This window comes from Phyllobates terribilis, unplaced genomic scaffold (genome assembly GCF_046119375.1).
Source record: "Phyllobates terribilis strain yellow unplaced genomic scaffold, ASM4611937v1 Scaffold_4__5_contigs__length_816908805, whole genome shotgun sequence".
NCBI lineage: Eukaryota > Metazoa > Chordata > Amphibia > Anura > Dendrobatidae > Phyllobates > Phyllobates terribilis.
The window spans coordinates 512,627,487-512,645,868 of record NW_027362764.1 but is presented as its reverse complement, the minus strand read 5'-3'; positions in this window follow the sequence as shown (position 1 = coordinate 512,645,868).

The window sequence follows — 18,382 nt, the reverse complement described above, 5'->3', positions numbered from 1 at the left end:
GTGTCTTTTTGGTTAAAGCCATGCTTCCAAGCTGATGGTCTGAGAGAGACTGATCTTTGATTCTCATTGTAAAGTCTCCTTCAATTCTCCTTGCAGCGGGATAGAAAAACCCTTTTTATATTTACATATGTGGCTAAGATCATTAGTCATAGATTGTGGGGAAAGGACAGCGCTGAGATCTTATTGTTTGAGCATTTAATGAATTTGCGTAGTTTCTCCTCCTGTCTTGTGAGTCAACAAGCCACAGGGTCGCCACAATGGTTAATCAACATAATTAGCAAACATTCATTGTTCCACAGAACAATAGAAGTCAACATTTAGGGTTATACAAATACTGGTCTGTCTTTTCCCAGCCACAGAAATACGCATACATTCATAAGTAGTGTTGAGCATTCCGATACTGAAATATTGGGTATCGGCCGATATACGCGGTATCGGAATTCCAATACTTAATTCCGATACTTTTACAATATCAAATACCGGAATCGGAAGTTCCCATAATGCCTGCGCTCTGCAGTGTCTCTGAAGGATGACAAGCTGGATGGCAGCGCTCAGCTGCGATCCAGCCTGTCATCAGAATTCACCTGATTGTTTAAAAGCCGGCGGGCGGTAAAAAGCCGCCGGCTTTTAAACAATCACACAGCCCCATACTGCTTCCCCGCAGCCTCCCATCCCGATCCTCCGCTCCCCTCGCCACCTCCCATCCCGATCGTAAGTTAGGACCGGGCGGGGAGCACAGCACCAAGGAGCGGGGAGCGCAGCACCAAGGAGCGGGGAGCGAAGGACCCGGGCGGGGAAGCCGGCAGTGAAAAGACTTCACCGCCGGCTTTCCCGTTCTGTGCTGCGCTTTCCCGCCGGTTATTTCAAATGAACAGCTGAGGTATCAGGTGATGCCGATCAGCTGTTCATTTGAAGTAGCCACGGTGCCCTCAGAGGGTTCATGTGAGTTCATGCTTGACTGCATTGCATGAACTCACATGAACTTTCCCACGGTCGCACAGGTCAGCCTCACCTCCCAGACCCGTCATGATCAGTGTGTGTGTGTGTCTGTGTGATGTGTGCGGGTGTGCGCGGTGTCTGCGGGTGTGTGCGGGTGTGCGCGGTGTCTGTGCGATGTCTGCGGGTGTGTGCGGTGTCTGTGCGATGTCTGCCGGTGTCTGCGTGCAGACAAACATAGGCCGATGTGACACTACTACTCCCATCGGCCTATGTCTGTCCCCCGTCCACTCGTGCCAGCAGGATCAGCTCGATGGGAGCAGTAGTTCCCATCAGCCTGATCCTGCTATTTAAACTGCCCCATGGTCACCAATAAATTTTAAATACATGTCATTGGTGGCCAGTGGTTACCTACAATAAATTAGTTTATACATTACCTGTCCCCGCCGATCGCCACCTAAAATAAAGTAAAAAATAAAAAACTACACCTATACTCACCTAGACACCTAATTCCCCGAAGCCATTGATCTCCTGTAATAAAATATAAAATAATAAACCACAACCTTATCCTTATCCCTCCGTAGTAGTCCACGAGTGTCCCACGAAGATCTCCAGTTTAGAGCAGCCACATAGAATGTGACCACTCTGAACCGCTGCCGCCGCTAGAATGATGGGGCCGTAAAGCAGCCCCGTCATTACATAAGCGGGTACGCCGGAGTTCAGGCAGCGCTGCTCCGGTTAGCTCCTTTACGGCCCTGCTGTATCGTGAGAAATTCCCACGGTACAGCAGTGCCGTAAAGGAGGTCTCCGGAGCTGCGCTGACTGAATGCACTCCGGTGACCTCAGTCAGTGGCTCCCGCAGCCGGGAGCGGACGTGTTCCCGGCAGCATGAGCTTACAGCAGCCATGCACAGCTGTCACATCTCCAGATGTGACAGCTGTGCATGGGAGATCAGCGCAGGAACGTTGACAGGTAACTATTTTTTTTTTAGTAAACTAAGAATTAAATAAAATTGTGTGTTTTATTTCAAATAAATTATTAATTTTTTTCTGGGTGTAGTGTGTGTTTTTTATTTTTAACACTTTGTAGGTTAGTAATGGGGGTGTCTTATAGACGCCCATCATTACTAACCTGGGCTTCATGGCAGCTTGCGCTGACATGAACCCCACCACTATTACCCCCTGCCACCGCACCAGGGCAGCATGGAAGAGCGAGGCTAAGTGACAGAATTGGTGCATCCATAGGATGCGCCATTTCTGGGGCAGTTGACGGCTGGTGTTTCTAGCCTGGGAGGGGGCCAATATTCATGGCACCCTTCCTGGGCTATTAATATCAGCCCCCAGCTGTCTGCCTAGCCTTTGCTAGCTATTAAAATAGGGGGGACCCCACGTCATTTTTTGGGGGGGTCTCCCATTTTAATAGCTAGTAAAGGGTAGGTATTCAGCTGGGGGCTGATATTAGTAGCCTGGGAAGCTCCGTGGGTATTACCCCCTTCCCAGGCTTCATCTGCCCCAGCCATCTGCTTATCCTCCGCTAGAGACTAAAATTATGGGGGATCCCACGCCAATTTTATTTGTAATAAATCCCTTATTTTAACACTAAATGACACTTGAGGGGTTAATAAAGATGCAGTCCCTAAATTATTATTTATTTTTTAATTAATTTTTCCCAAAAATTTTGACGTGGGCATTGCCATATTTTTGTATGCCAGCCAGGTACAGCAGGCAGGAACGGGCTGCCCCCAACTCCCAGCTGCCTATTTGTACCTGGCCGGACACAACAATATAGGGAAGTCCTTTTTTTTAATTATTTCATGAAATAATAAAAAAAAAATTGACGTGGGGCTTCGCACTATATTTGTGTCCAGCCAGGTACAGCAGGCAGGAACGGGCTGCCCCCAACCACCAACTGCCTATTTGTACCTGGCCGGACACAACAATACAGGGAAGCCCTTTTTTTTTAAATTATTTCATGAAATAATTAAAAAAAATTGACGTGGGGCTTCGCCCTGTTTTTGTGTCCAGCCAGGTACAACTAGGCAGGTGGGGGCTGGAATTCGCAGCGCTGGGAGGCCCAAGCTTTCTGGGCCACCTGCGCTGCAAATTGCAGCCCGCAGCCATCCCGGAAAATGGCGCGTTCATAGAAGTGCCATCTTCTGGCGCTGTACCCAACTCATCCAGGGCCCTGGTGCGGTGGCTCACTAGGTAATAAAGGGGTTAGGGCCAGCTTGGCATTATCAGCTGGCCCTAAGCCCGAATTTCATGGGGTCACACCAATATTAGACATGACCACCATGAATTTCTAGTAAAGTACTTAAAAAAAATGCAACACCCAGAAAAAAGTCCTTTAATTGAAATAAACACACAATTCTTTATTGTTCTAAATTAAACCATACTTACCGACACGCCCATTCCAGCTGAAGCCAACGATCTCCTGCAATAAAAGAAAAATAATAAAGCAACCTCATCCTTACCTTTCCATGGTTCCCACGACAGCTTCAGCTCTGCTACATCGAGATGACAGGCTGGACCGCAGCAGAACGCTGCCATCCAGCCTGTCATCCCACAGACACTGAGAAGCGCAGGCATGCTTGCTCTCCTCAGTGTCTCGCTGTGACGGCATCCAGATGAGCAGAGTTCATGTCCAATGAACTCAGCTCACCTCACGCACGTCACTGACAGCGTGGGAAAATTCTCCTGCACTCAGCGCTTCAGCGTGAGAATTCTCCCACGCTGTCAGTGACGTGCATGAGGTCAGCTGAGTTCATTGGACATGACCTCGGCTCATCTTTATGCCGTCACAGCGAGACACTGAGGAGCGCAAGCATGCCTGCGCTTCTCAGTCTCTGCGGCATGGCAAGCTGGATGGCAGCGTTCTGCTGCGGTCCAGCCTGTCATCTCGATGTAGCAGAGCTGAAGCTGTCGTGGGAACTATGGAAAGGTAAGGATGAGGTTGCTTTATTTTTCTTTTATTGCAGGAGATCGTTGGCTTCAGCTGGAATGGGTGTGACGGTAAGTATGGTTTAATTTAGAACAATAAAGAATTGTGTGTTTATTTCAATTAAAGGACTTTATTCTGGGTGTTTGTGTTTTTTTTTAACTTTGACTATGGGGTTAGTAATGGGGGTGTCTTATAGACGCCTCTCCATTACTAACCTGGGCTTGATGTCAGCTGGCATTATAAGCTAACATCAACCCCAGTCCTATTACCCCACTGCCACCGCTACAGGGCAGTGGGAAGAGCGAGGCTAAGTGCCAGAATTGGCGCATCCTATGGATGCGCCATTTCTGAGGCGGCTGACGGCTGGTGTTTCTAGCCTGGGAGGGGGCCAATATTCATGGCACCCTTCCTTGGCTATTAATATCAGCCCCCAGCTGTCTGCCTAGCCTTTGCTAGCTATTAAATTAGGGGGGACCACACGTCATTTTTTTGGGGGGGTCCCCCATTTTAATAGCTAGTAAAGGCTAGGTATTCCACTGGGGGCTGATATTAGTAGCTCGGGAAGCTCCGTAGGTATTACCCCCTTCCCAGGCTTCAAACATCTGCCCCAGCTGTCTGCTTAACCTCCGCTAGAGCCTAAAATTACGAGGAACCCTATGCCAATTTTTTTTTAAATAAATCCTTTATTTTAACACTAAATGTCAAGTACAGTAATCAACACTGTCACTGTACTTCATATATATGTGACTGACATGTTTCTATCTATCTAATCTTTGTGTGATTCTCTATTCCTTCTATTCTAAATTGTCAGGTACAGCTGCTGAATTGCCGGCCGGCTTTTTTAAAGAGACGGTGCATGAAAACACTATTATTTTTTTTTATAAATCCTTTACACTAAATGACAAGTACAGTAATCAACACTGTCACTGTACTTCATATATATGTGACTGACATGTTTCTATCTTTCTAATCTATGTGTGATGCTCTATTCTTTCTGTTGTAAATTGTCGGGTACCGCTGCTGAATAGCCGGCCGGCTTTTTTAAAGAGACGGTGCATGAAAACACTATTATTTTTTTAAATAAATCCTTTACACTAAATGACAAGTACAGTAAGCAACACTGTCACTGTACTTCATATATATGTGACTGACATGTTTCTATCTATCTAATCTATGTGTGAAGCTCTATTTTTTCTGTTGTAAATTGTCGGGTACCGGTGTATGCCGCTGATGAATTGCCGGCTTTTCGCGTAATACATTCTACATTATTCTTAGTTGTTTTTCTTCATGTAGAATTAACCTACAAGGAAAGAAAGGGTTTATTTTCATTCCGATATTTGTGTCCCATTGGCTTGAATTGGTTTCCGGTATCGGAATCGGCAATATCCGATACTTTTTGGGTATCGGTCCGATCCAATCCGATACGATATTTCCTGATATCGGAAGGTATCGCTCAACACTATTCATAAGTCAACAGAAACAAAATAGTGTATTTCTCTTGGCTTAACAAATCTAATTGTCTGGCTGATTAAGAATATAAGCTGTATCATCACACCCTCTATTCTTGATAACCAGCCATAATAAAGCTGACAGCTAGGGGCTGCAGCCCTCAGCTGTTGGTTTTGCCTGCGCTGGTTGTCAAAAATAGAGGGACTGCACGTCATTTTTTTATTTATTTATTGCACAGGTGCTGGCTGCTATGAGCGAAAGTAGGTGTAGGATGAGAGTAGTACTCTCATCAGCCAATGCCCAAGTCAAGGTTACCGCCGGTCAGAGCTGCTGGCTCACACTGTCATCTATGTGGCAGCTTGGGAACCGCAGCTCTTCGACCTTCAGTAATGACCTTACCGCTGATTAGAGCTGGTGTTTCTCATGCTGTCACACAGATGACAGCGTGGGAAACACCCGATGTTCGGGCTGCCGAACCCAAACAGTAACAAGGACTTCCTGGAGAAGTCCGTGTTTGGAATCTGTGCACGGCCACTAGGTGTTCGGTACGGACCACAAACTTTACCGTTTGGGTTTGCTCATCCCTACTAAACACTTAGCAATTTGCTTTATTTGAAAATTCTCTCTTCTAACCCCTTTACAGCTAAACCCTTATTTGTTTTTTTTCACTTTACTTCTCATGATGTTTCATATTTTGGTGGAGTATCAAATAGGACATCATCAAGATGATGGCCCTGCAGTCACACCCCACAGTTTTTATCATCCCCCATGGGGTTTCAGTTTCAGTGTAATGAGCGGCAGTGCAGTTATTTCTCTCTGTGTCTATCACTTAAAAACAGAAACTGCACCAATAATAACAGTTTTCTGTTATCAGTGCAGTTACCAATGATAAAAATGCAGCAGGACCATTAGTGACATCATAGTAATGAGACCATCATGTGACCTGAGGTCTTGTGCCCTGCGTGAGTCTAGGGAGACTGCACATGAGGAGTGTATATATTTATAGTGTAAATGAATGTGCTTTGTATATAAATATGTGTATGTATGTTCTCTGTGTATAGATATTTATGTTTGTGCCCTGTGTATATATGTGTATGTATATGCTCTGTATATACATGTGTACATGCTCTGTCATACATGTGTATGTTTTCTGTGTATACATACATACACATATATGTGCTCTGTATACTTGTGTGTAAAGATGTGCTCTGTGCATATATATGTGTATGTGCTCCATTTTTACAAATATGTCTATGTTTGTGCTCTGTGTACACATGTGTATAGTGTGTGTGCACTATGTATACATGCATGTGTGTGTGTTCTGTGTATACATGTAGGTGTATGTATGTTCTCTGTGCATACATGTGCGTTTGCGCTCTGTGCAAACATATGTATGTTTGATCTGTATATATATATATATATATATATATATATATATATATATATATGTGTTTGAGTATGTGTGTTTTTGCTATGTGCATATACATATACATGTTAGTATGTGCTATGTGTATATAAATATGTGTGTAAAATGTATATATAAATACTAGATATTGAACCCGTTCTATGCCCGGGTGGCGATCATTTTTATTGGTATATGGTCTCCCATGCTGGTATGTGCTGGCCCCCTCCTGGTATTTTTGTTGCCCCCATCCTGTCCCCACCATCCTATCCTGGTATGCATGGCACCCCTCACCCCCAATCCTGGTATGCATGGCACCCCTCACCCCCAATCCTGGTATGCAGGCACCGCTCACCACCCAATTCTGGTATGCATGGCACCCCTCACCCCTAATCCTGGTATGCATGGCACCCCTCATCCCTATCCTGGTATGCATGGCACCCCTCACCCCCAATCCTGGAATTCATTGCACCTCTTATCCCAATTCTGATATGTATGGCCTACTCATCCCAGAAACCTTGTATGCATGATACCCCTTAACACCAATCCTGGTATGCACGGCACCCCTCAATCCCGGAATGCATGGCACCCCTCAACCCAAATCCTGGTATGCATGGTACCCCATCCCTCATCTCTATCTTGGTATGCATGGTACCCCATCCCTCATCCCTATCCTGGTATGTATGGTATCCCTCATCCTGGTATGCATGGCACCCCTCATCCCCAATCCCCGTATGCATGGCACCCCTCATCCCCAATCCCGGTATGCATGGCACCCCTCATCCCCAATCCCGGTTTGCATGGCACCCCTCATCCTCAATCCCGGTATGCATAGCACCCCTCAACCCCAATCCTGGTGTGCATGGTATTCCATCCCTCATCCCTATCCTGGTATGCATGGTACCCCATCCCTCATCCCTATCCTGGTATGTATGGTATCCCTCATCATGGTATGCATGGCCCCCCTCATCCGAATCCAGGTATGCGTGGCACCCCTCATCCCCAATCCCGGTATGCGTGGCACCCCTCATCCCCAATCCCGGTATGCGTGGCACCCCTCATCCCCAATCCCGGTATGCGTGGCACCCCTCATCCCCAATCCCAGTATGTGTAGCCCCCGCATTCATTTCATGCTGTACACACATCCAAAAAAAATAAAAACTTATACTTACCTTTCTTCTCTGTGCTCCAGCGCTGCTGCGTCCTGTTCTGCCAGAGGCCGGGGGAGGAGTGCGGCGCCAGAGTAAAATGGCGCTGGATAGCGCTATGCGCATGCACCGATCCGACGGCCCACTCCTGCCCCGGTCTCCGGCGAAGAGAGGTGCCGCGGCAACGACAATCCTCCTGGTCAGGTAAGTATGTAAGTACGGCGCCGGAGATCTTGGTATGATTTCAGTGCCTACGTGCTCCGCGATCTCCGGCACCATACACACTCCTCTTACCTGTAACGGCTCCATGCGTTCTTTTGTCTGGAGCGAGACTGTGCGTCGCGCTTGCGCAGTCTATCGAGGCTTCACACAGAGGGCCGCATCCCTGGTTATATTATAGATGTGTGTGTAACATGCAGAGTATGTATATGTATACTGATGTTTGTGTAAAATGCAATGTTTGAGTCACGTATAGTGTGTGTATGTAGTATCCACATTTATTATTACTGGCAGCACAGACTACAGTTCATAGGTGTATTTGGGTGTATATGTGTGTGTTTCATCCTTGGTCATTTGTGTGGAAAGGCCAATAAGCAAGCATCAAATGACTTCAATATAGTCAATCACGCTCATTTAACGGTCTGAAATCATCTTCTGTAAATGTAACCTAAAAGATTCTGTGTGATGGTGTAAGACATTAGCATTTAGGGCCCTGCTTTTAACTTTTCCCAGAGCCACATTACGTCTAAAACCAGCCTTGCTGACAGTATCAGAATTACTAGAAAAAAAGAGAGGGGTCGCTCACTGGTCTATTCGGGTGCTCTGAAGAAAAAAAAACTACGCTACACTACCACTGGATATGCCACTCTTGGGCTGTAAGCCTGTATGGACAATATGTCTCTGCTTGGGCTTTTAACCTACAATGTATGGGCTGGTAGAGCTAGTTAGCCAAATTATGCGCAAAAAACCTTCATTTTTCAAAGTGACATTTGTCCAGATACAATATTTCTTATATTTTCATGTATGGAGTGCCGAAGTTCTTTTTGCAATTGAGATTACTTTTTTCTTCAGAGCACCCGAATAGACCAGTGAGCGACCCCTCTCTTTTTTTCTATTAATCATTTTTGGGATCCTGCTCCTGGAGCATTGCAGCAGGTACGTGTTCACACTATAAGAAGTTTGACAGCCTTTTTTCTGACCATGTGTCCCTCCCATTCAGTCACAGGTGGTTTTAACTAGCTCTACCAGCCCATACATTGTAGGTTAAAAGCCCAAGCAGAGACATATTGTCCATACAGGCTTACAGCCCAAGAGTGGCATATCCAGTGGTAGTGTAGCGTAGTATCAGAATTACTGGCTTCCAAGTTATGAGTAGCTGACTTTTATATGCATTATCTACCGGTTTATCTGCCGTGACAGATTCTCTTTAACTGTGTTTTACGTAAACAAAATCTGGGTGGCCAGACTTTTCTGGGTAAGACTTGCCAGAGCGGCTTCTTGATGTAGTGGTAGGAACAAGACAGAAGCTAAGTGACATATCAGTTTCCTTCTCTATTTAGTCTAGTTACTACTGCATATGAGGAAATGTGTGGACATCAAGGCCAATAATACTAGTAACAATGATACTAGGACATTATGGTTTTCTTTCCTTTTTGACATTAATAAAAGAATCAACAATGTTTAAATACATTTTACTTTTAAAAAAAAAAAAGTAAAATGTTGTTAATTTATGTAATTAAAAAAAATTACAAATTCTCTGAATTGCTTTTTCCTGTAACTATAGTGAATGCATTAATTCTGTACAGTCCTCTCTATTATACAGCAACCAGAAGAATGGCTCAAATTATAAGTCTTTCTTTTTTTACATCTTGACATTTTTCACTTAGCTTTCTCATTTTTTTCTATGCTCCTTATTTATTGAATTGCGTTTTAAATCGATTTGTAAATTCATGTTGGATGTTGTGGTATACTTCTTTTAACATGTCAATTCAGGATTCATTTGCTTTTGCCTTGTACTGCCCCACCACTGAGAGAGGTTAAAATATAATAAGGTCATTAGTTCATTTGAATTGCTGTCTGCACGACTTTGAATAGATTCAATTAAGCAGATGTTCTGTCAATTTCCATTGAGTCACTTAGGGTACCATAAATTCTGCATTTGCACAATGTCTTTCATAGTGTTGCAGAGCTGCATAATACCTCAATGTCATGTATCAGTGAACTTGGCATTTACTTAAAAGAATTTTAATATATGGAGTTCAAGAAAAAGAACGCTTACTTTTTCCAATAGTTAAATTTTACATTATTTCAAAAGCTCCAGAACTTCCATAAAATGATCCTGCTTTGCATTTCAGGCTAATTCTTTTATCCTTTTCATTATTTTAAATAACAAATGAAAATTGATTTCTTTATATTCTGTAGTCTTATCAATGACATTCACTTCCTAGATTCCTATTGACTAATTGAATGTTAAAGTAACGGTCCATTAATTGATCTGAAAATAATTACTGCTCGCTCATCAATTTTGAGTGGCTCAGGTTGAAAGCTCCTCTAGAATATGATCATTGAAAACAATGATTAGCAAAGTGTGCATTTTCTTTCAGGTTACATATTGTATAAAGTCAAAAGCTGGCAAAGGAAAATGTTCTGATTACTTCTATGAAAGGTTCACTGAACACTGAATTTTCCTATTAGTCATAGAAAAAAATGCTGTACACCAGATTAATGGACGAGAATTTGAATTATCAAGACAATAATCGCCTGGTAGTGAATCAATGACGGAAGGCCAGTTAGTGTGACTTATCTATATTCTTAATGCAAAATTATTATTTTTTTAATAGAAGCAATCAAGGTGACTAATACTACAAGATTGATAAATTCATACTATCTTACTATTACTATCATAACATTTAAAGGGAACATGTCAGTTGATTCATGCTGAGCAAATCACAGGCAGCATGAATCAGATCCTGGTTGCGTGATTACCACTAGGCATGTTTTTTTCTAAAGCGCTCCAGTATTTTTTGTGAAAAATATATCTTGAAGAACTGGCCAAGGACTATAGCTAGAGATTAAACTTATCCAGCACTGTCCCCAGATGGCTTGGTTTGGGCAGCATGAATCGAGTGATAGTCTATCTCTAATCACTTTCCGGTTGAGAATTTCAGCTTCAGGTCTCATTTAAATGTCATTGATTTTCATTGTACACAAAATAATCTTGTATACAATTTTGCTTCATTGTTTTGGATTAGATTTTCATCAGTGTTCGGTCAGTGTAATTTTTTACCATCAGTGCTTCATCGTTTTTTTTACAAACAAGAGATTTTCTCAATCTTCTCCTATCAAATAAACATGAAAATCAGTCAGCACAATGTTATACACAGATTCATAAACTTGCATTTGAAAGTTTGATGCGTGTAGTCGAATCAAAATTGGACATGTCTCCTTGTTTTGTGCAGACCACTTGGTCTGTAAAAATACACAAACGTGAACAGCTCCATAGATTATAGAAAAACTGACATTTGAATGACTTCTAAGGTGAAAAATTTAAATTGCAACCCTAGTTTATGCATCTAAAATCTACCTATACACACTGCAGACAAGACATTTATAAAGTAGACCTTCAACCATATGCCCAAAACAATAAACACTTCAGTAGAAAGTGAAACATCATAGACAATACAATTAAAAGCATTTAAAGGGGTTGCCGGTCCAAATCGATAAGTCTACAGTCACACTGTGTGACTGCAGACTATGAATACCCCCAGTGCACACACTGTGCGCTGCAGGGATTCGCCGGTTTCTGACCCAGGACCAATGAGTATGTATAAGTTATACATACTCCAGTGGGCACTGCCTCACTTCCATAGATTTGTATGGAGCAAGCTATCAAGTCGGCCACGCCTACTGACCGGCCGTGTCTCTAGATAGGGCGCAGCATCGTTCAATACAAGTGTGTGGAGCGAGGCCAAGCCAACTAGATGGGCACTGGCCTGGAGTATATGTAACTCATACATACCCTCGGCTCAGAAACCAGCGAATTCCCGCAGTGTGTGCACTGGGGGGATTCATAAGTCTGTAGTCACACAGAGCGACTGCAGACTTATTGATTTGGACCGGACAACCGCTTTAATATTCCAATAATACACATGAACCTGAAGTTTGGTTAATGGTCATTCAACATTAAAAATATAATGAAATATATAATGAAATATATAACGAATGCTAAAAAATAATACACAATCCCCTTTCCAAAAAAAAATTTTTTTCCAGAGAAATGCGAAATACTCAAATGTATCTTAACCGCTTCCCGACCACCCACTGTATATAAACGTCGGCGCTGCCTGGGCTCTGTGCACTGTATATAAACGGTCGGTGGTCCCTCAGAGCTCGGGACCCCCAGGGTCCTGCAAGCTCTGCGGGTACGGTGCAGAGCAGTAGCTCTGACAGGGGACATAATCAGGACCTGATTAGATCAGGTCCCAATGATGTTAACCCTTTGCTATCTTCTAGATGCCATGATCCATAGCGATCACGGCATTTAGGAGATAGTGAGAGGAGAGGGGATCGTCCACTTACCTTTCTGACGGCCCCCGTGATGCCTGATAGGACCTGGCATTGTCACGGCAGCCGGAGGTCACATGACCACCTCCAGGTCTGCCATGCACAGTATCCTGCTAGGCTCAGCCAGCAGCTGAAGTCTAGCAGGAGATACTGACAGTGTATAACTGTCAGCTGAGCTCTCATGCAATGCAATACATGTCTATTGCATTGCATGAGAACACTGATTAGAACAATTAGAATTGAAGTCCCATACAGGGACCAAGTAAAAATGTAAAATAAAGTGTAAAAATGTTTTCAAACTGTTAAAAAAAAATCACAAAATAAAAAAAAAAAAAATATATATATATATATATATATATATATATATATATATATATATATATATATATATATATATATATATATATATATATATATATATATATATATTAATTAAACCAATAAATCCGTATATTTATGCATAAACAAAGAAAGTACACATATTTGGTATCGCTGCATCCGGATTAACCCGATCTATAAAACTGTCACACTAATTAACCCCTTCTGTGCACACCATAAAAAAAAAAAACGGAGCAAAAACTATGCTTTTTCATCATATCGCCAAACAAAAAGTGGAATAAAATGCGATCAAAAAGCCAAATGGAAATAAAAATGGTACCGCTGAAAACCTCATCTTGTCCCGCAAAAAAAAGCCACCATACAGCTCCATCAGCCAAAAATTAAAAAAGTTATAGCTCTCAGAATAAAGCGATGCAAAAAAAAAATTCTATAAAATAGTTTCCATTGTGTAAAAGCGCCAAAACATAAAAAACTATATAAGTGTAGTATCGCTGTAAACATACTGACTCGAAAAATAAAGCTGCCTTATCACTTTTACCACACGCAGAACGGCATAAAAAAAGCCTCAAAAAACAAATCATGAATTGCTGGTTTTTGTTCGCTTTCTATTCCGTTTTTTGGAAGGTAAAGTTATCAAAAAATGTCACATACCCAAAAATGGTGCCAATAAAAATGTCAACTCGTCCCGCAGAAAACAAGCAGTCACATGACTCTGTCGGCTGAAATATGGAAAAATTATAGCTCTCAAAATATAGCGATGAAAAAAATAGATTTTGCAAAAAAAAAGCGTTTAGTGTGTGATAGCTGCCAATCATGAAAACCAGATATGAATCTGGTATCGCTGTAATCGTACTGACCCGAAGAATAAAGTAATCTCATCACTTATACCGCACGAGGAACAGCGTAAAAAATAAATAAAACCAATTCTTCACCTGCTGCTGATTTTTTTATTATGTCTCCCAAAGATCGCAGTAAGGCTTGGCTCACATTTATTCTACGCTCTGCGCAGAGCGCTTACACCGGGGTTTCCATGTAAATCTCTGAAATACGTGATTCAGACAGAACTCCCAGTGGAAGGTTCCCTGTAGTGAGGCTAATGGAGGCACTATGGATGCCGTCTGGCCTGTGATCCCACGGTGTCAGTTTTTTTAGGCATGCATAAAAGTGCGGTTGGCCACAGTTTTGTGAACTTCTGAAAAAAAGGACACCGCTAAACAGAGGCCAGACGGAGTCCAGCATAACTCTGCTGCTTCATTATAATGAATGGATCCCGCAGGGGTTTCATCTGAATTACATTACTTGGAGATTTAGATGGAAACCCCGATGTAAGTGCTCAGCCTAGAGCACCAAATAAAAGTTATGTAAAATGTTCCCAATAAAAGCTTCAACTCAGTCCTCAAAAAAAGCAAGTCCCCACTCAGGTTCGTCATCTGTTAAAAATATAAGGGACTTCCAAGTTACTGGTAGCACAAAGGCTCTGGAAAAGTGAAATGGCCCTTGCCCCCCAAAAGAAATTCAGAAAATGTTGTGCTCCCAAATCCAAATGCCTCCCTCCCTTCTGAGCCCCACATTGTGACTAAACTACATTTAGGGTCCACTTGTTTGGCATTCCTGTAGCGATGAGAGCTTGCCTAATTTACAGGTGCATGTCTCCAGAAACATGAGCTGGGCACAATGTACTGGTCACTTTAGCATACTGGTCACTACAGCATACTGGTCACTTCAACGGCAGTTTGAAATTTTCACTCAGCAACATCCACTGCTGCTTGTTTCTGGAAAAGACCCATGGAGTCAAAATCGTCACTACACCTGTAGCTAAATTCCCAAAGGGGTATAATTTCCAAAATGGGGTCACTTGAGGGGGGATTCTGTTCTTCCAGCACTTAGGGGCTGGGTATATGGAGTCCGCAAACTATTCTACAATAATTTGTTCTCCAAGAGTCAAATAATGCTCTGTCCCTCCTGGGTATTGCTGTATGGCTAAGCGGTAACGTACAGCCACATATTGGGTATTGCCACATTTAGAAGAAATTTTGTGACACATTTCTGCACCATTTTTACACATTGCCCTGTGTGAAAATGTAAAATCTGAGGCTAAAACTATTTTTTTGTGGTAAAAATATAATTATTTTTTCTTCACTGCCCAATGGTATAAATTTAAAAATTTAAAAATACTCACTACTTCCCTAGATGAATTCCTTGAGAGGTGTAGTTTACAAAATAGGGTCACTTGTGGGGGTTTCTGCTGTTTCGGCATATCAGCAACTCTTCAAATGTGACTGCAACCTATCACAGTCAACATAGCTCTCCATTCTCTTCCAAGCCCTGCCGTGTGCCAAAGCAGTAGTTTTCCACCACATATGGGGTATCGGCATACTCAGGAGAAATTGCACAAATTTCATGGTGCAATTTCTCCTCTTACCCTTATGATAATGCAAAATTGGGGGATGAAAAACATTTTTGTGGGAAAAATGTGAAAATGTTATTTTTAAGGAGCAATATTATAAACTTCTGTGAAGCACCTGTAGGTTCATGGTGCTCAACACACATCTAAATAAGTTCCCTAAGGGGTCTAGTTTCCAAAATGGTGTCACTTATGGGGGGTTTCCACTGTTTAGGCACATCAGGGGCTCCCCAAATGCAACATGGCGTCCGCTAATTATTCAAACAGTCAAATGGCACTCCTTCCCTTCCGAACTCTGCAGTGGTTTTGTAAATTTTGTTGGAAAAATGAGAAATTGCTGGTCAACTTTTAACTAGTGTTGAGCATTCCGATACTGCAATATAGGGTATCGGCCAATATTCACGGTATCGGAATTCCGATACTTAGTTCCGATACTTTTAGAATATCGGATACTGGAATCGGAAGTTCCCATAATGCAATGAGCCAGTTTCATTTTATTCAGCCAATGAGGATCCTAAGAAGTGTGGGCACATCCTATTAGGCATGTAGGCATGCTAACTAATGGCATGGCTGTGATTGGCTGCTGAAATGATGTCATGATGCACTATAAAAGCCGCCGCCGCCATTTTGAGCTCACTCTGCTATGAATTCAGTTAGCGATAGGACGCTGCTGTTCTGAGGGACAGTTTTAGCTACCTATTTGCTCTATTCTGCTTTACCCAAGCTACTTTATAAACCGCTCTACCTTGCAGCGCTAGTGCACAGTGCTCTGTACTGTTCACGGCTGTCTGTGAGGTCTCTGTGTGTGAGTGCAACTTAGTGTTGAGCCACCCCCGTAGTGTTCGAGTTCGGTTCGGTTCATCGAACACCCGTGTGTTCGCCGAACTGTTCGTCAAACTGTTCGTCGAACACCTTCGAACACCGTTAAAACCAATGGCAGGCAAACAAAAACACATAGAAACCTTCAAAGGTGTCCAAAAGCTGACAAACTGCTCAGAAAACATAACTAATACATGGAAAAGTGACAAGTACATATAGTCATGCGAAAAGAAAAGAGGTGGAGGAGTAAAAGGAGGGGGAGACACAGATATAGGCATGTCATGCCCTTCTAAAATCCAAAAAGTGAGAAGCCGACACGGCCAGTCCGCTCCTGCCCGTGCCACCTTCGTGTCGCCGGGTTTGTGCCAGAGCCGCGGTGAACCCTGACGGCCAGCCCCCCTCTCCCAATACTGGTGCCTGTCCGCTGGTGGGTCGAGCGAGCCCCCCTGTGGTGGAGGCAGCTCTAAGCTTTTTAATTTAAATTGTCTCTCTAATTTGAATGAATACACTTTAAATCCATTTACAAGGATCTATTGGAGGGCAAGTCTCATGCCAGCAGCCGCGTAATTCCAGCTCCAGTAGCGTCCACTAAAGCTGCTGCAGTTAAAAAGCTTTTATAAGGATCGAGCTCGGCTGTCCACCGCAAGGCATCCTACTTCCAGTCCCAGCCCCTATACCTTGGGGTGCCTCCTGATGCTCTTCACTGAGTATCCCGTGGTCCCGAAGCATTTCCTTTGAAAAAATTAAGTGTCCAAACTACAGGTGGTGTAGCTTGCTTAACAGCCGGGATAATCCGCTGACTAGCAGACACTGCTACTAGGCACAAAGTATTTCCTGGGCTAGATGCAGTTTAAAATTTGTAATTAGATACTCTCATTGGATGCTGAGAAAGCATTCCATAGAGTCTCCTGGCACGCCATATATTATTCTCTTAAAAAGTTTGGGGTAGGGGTCTAGGGACCCTTTTATAGCCAAAATCACGGGCCTGTATCGCAATACGTCACCTAGGCTGAAGATAAATGGAACTGTAGCACCCTGAGGGCTCGGTTGCTACAGAGGTATTGCACCTCACCCAGAGGTGTGATATCTCAGTCTCAGGTAAGGATGGAGTGTGGATCAGGACCCGACACCTGCATGCATTACACCACATTGCCGTGGGGCAGGGCGACCAATATGCCCCTGAGATGGGCACGACAGTCCCTGTCCCTGGCTGGAGTGGGGGGAGGGAACACTGAAGAAGGGGAACCCTGTAGTGCGGGAGCAGGGAGGAAGCAGTTCCTGGGTGCATTGAGAAGGGAGTATAAAAGGTGGGCACCATCGTAGTTCAGTGCAAAGAAGTCTGAGCAGAAGTGACAGGGAGCAGGGGCTCTGCATGAGCTCTGCTCCGGAGGCGGGCCTAGTAACAGAGGCCCAGGCCTGGAAGAGAGAGAGGGAAGGAAGAGGAGCGGAGAAGGCTCCAGGAACGAGGAACGAAGGGATCCCAGGGGTGCGGACGGGCGAGTCGCCACTGCAGGCCCGAATCCACCTGCATGGAGGGGTCAGGCCAAAGGGGGGAGACCGGTCCCCGAAACTAGTGGAGGCGGGAAACGACCCTCAGCTAGAAACCAGAGGCTGTGACATTTTATGTGGCGCAGCCCCTTGCTACACCCGCTAGGAAGGCACCACATAGGGTCAGGGAAACTGGCGCCAAGTTTACCAAGAGGAGGCCCGAGGCAGCCGGACAGAAGGGTTGGTAAGAAAGGCCAGACAAAGGACACACAAAGGGGGTCCTGTGAAGCGCTCCAAAGTTATCTGGGAGTTGTCTGAGCCCCTCACCTGGTGAGCACAGTACGACGTGGGCAGCCATTACCTGCAGACGTGGTCTGGATAATAAGAACTGTGAGTAAAGGCCCTGGACTGCATCACTGACTCCGTGTCGTTACTGCTGCTGCCCTGCACCATCACCCCCATCCTCCGCATACACTGCCCTGAGGCTATACTCCTCCCGTGGGGAGTTATGCTACACTCTGCTGCACCCACAACACCAGCCTCAGCGGTCTGCCCTGCAGCGGCGGTTCACTCTGACCGCAATCCACGGGTGGCGTAGTCGGACATTTAAACATCAAAACCACATAAATAGTTCCGCCACTGGTTTGACCGCCCTGAACCACGGAACCGGGTCGCCGCCACGGAGACTACAACCACCAGCATCCACCAAAAAGGGTCCGGCTCCGGGTGTCCCAAGGCCCAGGGGGCGCGTCAGAACATTTTCATCACCTTTCATAATCACCAATGGGACAAGGCAGGGATGTCCTAGGTCCCCTCTCTTATACATCCTAGTGACGGAGCACCTGCTCTCATCAATTCGCCATGACCCCATTATTAGGTGGATTGAGGTGGGAG